The sequence below is a fragment of the Gadus morhua genome, chromosome 21 (genome assembly GCF_902167405.1).
Source record: "Gadus morhua chromosome 21, gadMor3.0, whole genome shotgun sequence".
In the NCBI taxonomy this organism is placed as follows: domain Eukaryota; kingdom Metazoa; phylum Chordata; class Actinopteri; order Gadiformes; family Gadidae; genus Gadus; species Gadus morhua.
The window spans coordinates 7840537-7846141 of record NC_044068.1 but is presented as its reverse complement, the minus strand read 5'-3'; positions in this window follow the sequence as shown (position 1 = coordinate 7846141).

The following is a 5605-nucleotide window of genomic DNA, read 5'->3' as shown; positions in this document are numbered from 1 at the left end:
GAAAAAGTGGAAGAATGATGGCGAAAAAGAGTGAAAATACAAGAGAAACAAAGGAAGAAGGTACAAAAGCATGTTTGGGGAAGAACAGGGGAAAGAAAGAAAGAACGAAAGAACGAAAGAAAGAAAGAAAGAAAGAAAGAAAGAAAGAAAGAAAGAAAGAAAGCCGGTGCCTGAAGTCTTTACAAGGGTCTGAGTCCCACTAGGTGGGCCCAGGGCACACTGGGGAGTCTGGGAAACCCGACAAAAAACACCAAATGAGCCCCCCGTACTCAATTAGGACAGTGTGTTTCCCGACTTGAAGAGAAAATGGATGCCGGGCTCTTTCATACTGCAGATGTAAATCTGAGACCAAAAAAGAGAGAGAGAGTGAAGAAATGCAATATGACGCATTTACGCAGCTATGTTGAACTTTGACCTTTGTGCTGGAGGTGTGTGTTGAAGGGGGGGGGGGGGGGGGGTTAGGTGATGGAGATGGGAGGACAAGTGGTGGTCGCAGAGGTGCAGGGTTGGGGGGTGTGTGTGTGTGTGTGTGTGTGTGTGTGTGTGTGTGTGTGTGTGTGTGTGTGTGTGTGTGTGTGTGTGTGTGTGTGTGTGTGTGTGTGTGTGTGTGTGTGGGTGTGTGTGGGAGGCGGGGGGCATTGGTTGGGATTGGGGGGGCGCTGTTGACATCCTGGGGGTGGAGAGGCTGAGGTTTGGCCTCAGAGGTAAGGGGGGGGGTGTGGCTCCATAAATGAGCGGTCGCTTGCGGACATATTTGACAACTGCCGCGATATGTGTCGTTGTTGCTAAAGCAACAGAGAGGCGAGGCGCTAGTGGCTGCACGGGTTTGTCATCGTTAAGGGATGGCGGCGGATCAATGGCGGACGGGGTCATACGCTGGAGAATTATTAACTGTTGCAATAATAATCAAAGTTACTGTAAATGTTCAACTTTCTTTTCTTTTTGTTGAATCACATTTCTGCCAGCTCCCTATGAATCATGTGTCTGCCCTCCGAATACCTCAACGGCATGAACGCACACGCACACACACACACACACGCATAAGCACAACCACACATAGACACACGCACAATCCGTCTCTCTTTCTCTCGCTCTTTCTCACTATGCCTGTTTAACGCCCCTTCCTTTGAATTACAATTCAGGTTCCCAGACATTGTTAGGATATATGAACTCTTTCTCTCAATCTCTCTCACCCCCCCCCTCCCTCTTTTTATCTCTCACTCTCATTCTCTCTCCCTCTCATTTCGTTGCTCATTCTATGGCTTTCCGGGAAAGCTGAGGGCTCAAAGCTTGGTCAGAGTTTGAGCTGTCGGGTCTCTCTCTCTCTCTCTCTCCCTCTCTCCCTCTCTCCCTCTCTCTCTCTCTCCCTCTCCCCCTCTCTCTCTCTCTCTCTCTCTCTCTCTCTCTCCCTCTCTCTCTCTCTCCCCCTCTCCCTCTCTCTCTCTCTCTCTCCCTCCCTCTCTCCCTAAGTTGTCCTCACCAGACAGTGACGGTACAGAACACAAAGTCACACTCGCAGCATGCAGCAGAGCCCTAGCCATAGCTCACACGCTCACGGATTTCATTCTCTGCGATATAAAAAGCGATAGAGCAAAAACGCTTAATGGATAACCGGGGACCAGGGAGAAGATTTAAAACGGACATGGCGGGCGACATATTGACCTCACCAGGAAGGTCAGGGCCGGGTAGAACCCGCTGAACCCAGTCGGAGTAGTCCCTGAGTTAGGGAGGGCGGAAGTAACAGAGGGCCCTGTAGGAATAATTAAGGGATCGTCATATTTTCAAAATGCACTATGTAAGCCTTGACCTCAGCCAAAATAATGCACTGTAAGCCACACTGCCTCCTTTGAGAGTGAAAGGGCTCTAGAGAGAATGGGTTTTTGATTAATTCATCTTTTAGTTTCAAATCACAGTTTCAAAGAGATTTCAAATCCCCATCTTGTAGTTTACCCCTAAATGCAATGAGAGGACAGTGTGTCGGGAAATGTAAATAGGGTGTCACCTGTACCTTGCCCTCCAACCTCCAAAGCCTATTGAACCAGTGAATATGTTGACTACGACAAAGAAAACTGTTGGGGATAGATGTAACTGCTTTATTTGCAGGCTACATCGCTCTACATTCAACCAAGTGATCAAAACTAGGGTCGCTTTTTTCCGCAAACCGGGGTCTTTATGCATAGTCCATATGCGTTGGCCTGTATCATTCTGTTGATTTGGAATAGATTGCAACAAACAATTGTGTCCAGTGTTAAAGATTTCTTCCTTGTAAACTATGACCTATAGGATCATAGAGGAAATAACAAACCTATGAACAAATAGGTAATCGTCAAACACGATTATTCAATGCGATTTATCCCAGGTCAAGAAAACTATCAAGGAACCTCATCACAAAGGTACCTGCTGACACCTTAATCAACACAGGCCAGTGCAGGCCGCCGTAGTCATGAGAGAGGGAGGGCTGAGTATTCAGTTGGTTGAAATCTGCAACCAACACACTGGAACTTTAAGATATTCTTGTCAACTTTACTAATCCTACTTTTTCTGTAGCGATGACCTACAAGACAGAATGCGTGCGTGAGTGTCTGGTAACAGTAACAGAGGCAGGCGATGAGGTTGTGTTGAAGGACTGTGTTAGAGTGTGCGTGATATACATGGTGACCGGTTGCATCTCTATGATCCTTCTCATTATCATCCTCCCTTATGGGGTGTGTCTCCTCCGGTGTCAATCATCTCAAACCATATCTGCATGAACACGCGGGTACACGTGACAACATGAAGTTCCTTCGATAAACCGCATTAATAATGGTTGGCAAATAGTGTTAAACCTGGATCGGCTCCAGCATGGGTGCCTGTGGCTCATCCACTGCTCCTTTAGATGGGTTCCAACACACATTTTCTCCACCGGGATCCATTTCAACACACCAAATTAAAACCGTCCCGTTTGCAATCTCATGGTCACTCCACACTGCAGAGATGAGACCGAGTATAACTTACAGACCAGTTGTGCCAGGGACTAGTTTGTATTACAAATTTCAACTTCATCCGCCATTCCGACAAATACAAACACGCCGGTGGGTTCATATTGAAACCTATGGTTGGTGAGAATCTTCCCGCTGATGGGAAACTAAACGCATGAAACCCTCTGCGACGTGGATGTGAGGAAGAGAAACCACACCACTACCAAAGTCCAGGCCGACAGATGGAGTTGGACTCCAGACTACATCAACGGTGTACTTTTGCTGCAGTGAAACGCAAAACCCGAGCAGCTTGCACAGGCCAAACACAAAGTCAGCAGTGATGTATGATATAAAAATAGGATTTCACCAAATTACATGCCGCAAAAAATACATGCAGACACTGTATTTTTCCTTCTTCCCTCACACGCACACACGCGCACACACACACACACACACACACACACACACACACACACACACACACACACACACACACACACACACACACACACACACACACACTCTCTCTCTTACAGACACACACACACACACACACACACACTTCTTTCATCACACGCCCACACACACACATTGACTCTGTTACACCCACACAATCAAACGCACAATTGTTTCACACATCCACATAAAAATTCACACACACACACACACACACACATCCCCCCCCCCCCCCCCACACACACACACACACACAGTCTGCCGGTTGTACGGCGATATTGTTTCTGGCGTGTGCGCGGACATGCTTCCTGTGGGACAGACAGAGCTCCGCGAGATGTGAACGAGAAAATCGGCTCAAGTCAAAGTCCGAGAGCGCACGGGGAACCCAGGGCGCACGCCGAGGGACCCGCTTTGTGTTCGCGTCAGCGGCGAGCGGCCTTGAATCAACATCACACGCAGAGCGCCGCACGGCCCAATGAACTAGAGAAACAGAGGAGGAGAGGAAGTAACACAGGAGGAAATGGGATTGAGGATGGGGGGGAGGGAGTTGGAGGGAGGTGGAGGCTGATTTAGAAAACAAAAAGGCCCCCGCTTTGTTGTACCATCTGCACTTCTTCAGTTGGAGAGTCTTCAGAGCCTGTGTGCGATGGGTGTGTTGTGGAGACGCTGAAGGCGCGAGGGAGCGCTATGGACCACGGGTGTGATTTCCATGTCCACTCCCGAGACACGCCACCTGTCTAAAGTAACAGATTCTGGGTGTTGTAGTCATGTGTTGGTTTTTATAGCCGCTTTTGGAAGTGTGGTTTTATGGTGAAAATGTGATGGAAATAACGGCCTTGTAAAACAGCGATTTTGTTCCGTGGTTGGCTGCTCTCGTAAAATGCGGACACGAAGGCATCGGGGGAAGCTTTTCAGTTCTTCAGCGCTCTCCTGCGTTCACCTGCATTCCATTGGATGGAAGGTTGCGATCGGTGCCTGATTGGTCGGTTCTTGTGAAAGAACGTCCAATCGGACACGTAGTCATAGAGCCATCGAGTCTTCTTTGAGAGTGTTTTGTTTGTTTTTCTTCAGAACCTGCACTTGGCTCAGCACAACAGGGGAAGCCTCTCCACTAATGAGGTTTCCACACAACCCCCCCTTCCACCCGCGTCAGGCCCTGCTCGTCTGAAGGCCGTGAGGCTCAGAGCAGTGTGGAGGTCACTCATGCTTGGTGTCAGAAGCTAATACTCTGGTGTCTTTGAAGATGACCTACATTCTACACTTGGCTGCGGAAACAGCAGGGGGGGCGAGGGGAACCCTTGACTACACTGACCTGGGAACGACCTCCACATGACATGAATTCTCATCGTTAATATGTAACAATTTGGTCCAAGATCAATCAGCGGATCAATGACTACAAGGCAATTACATCCTTACATCCTGTCCAATCTCATCTATTTATTGAGAGAAAAAGGTTGATCTCATTTGGATCATCTGGCTTCTTGCCTTCGTTTGATTTGTTTAGTTTTTTTTCTATTTTATTTTAGAATATTTGGCAGCAGTAGTCACGGTTGAGCTCTTCCTGTTTCTAAATACAAACATGAAAAAAGACAAGGTGAATCAGAAGGAGGAAGGCAGACGGCGTCTGGCCAGATCCAGACTGTGTGGTCGCTGCCAACAGCCACTCAATTAAATAGAGCACAGCCAAAACAGGTGCCTTGCTCTCATTGATTGATGCTCCTCGTCCTAAACTGAACTGTCTGAGCACAAAGACATGCGCTCTACAGCACAAAGATGCATGCACACACAAAGACAAACAACAACTTTGTTCTGTGTATGTGTGTGTCTGCGTGCGTGTGTGTGTTTGTGTCCGCATGCATATGTGTGTCTGCACGTGTGTGTTTGTTTGTGTCTCCTTGCATGCGTGTATTGTGTACGCGCCTGCACTTATGAGTGGGCGCATGCATGTGTACATGTGTTTGAGTAGTTTCAGTCCACCAGAAGTTAAACACTTCAATGTCTATTTAGGAAAAACCCACCCACAGAATGATTACAACTTGTTAATGTGTCAGGTTTGTAATCATTGAGGCTCAACAAACTAAAGGAATAATTCACGCTAACAAAATAATCATATGTATTATCATATAAATAATAATTGATGTTTCAACACATAATTGGTAATAATTTGGATTTAGGGTACATTATTCCTTTAA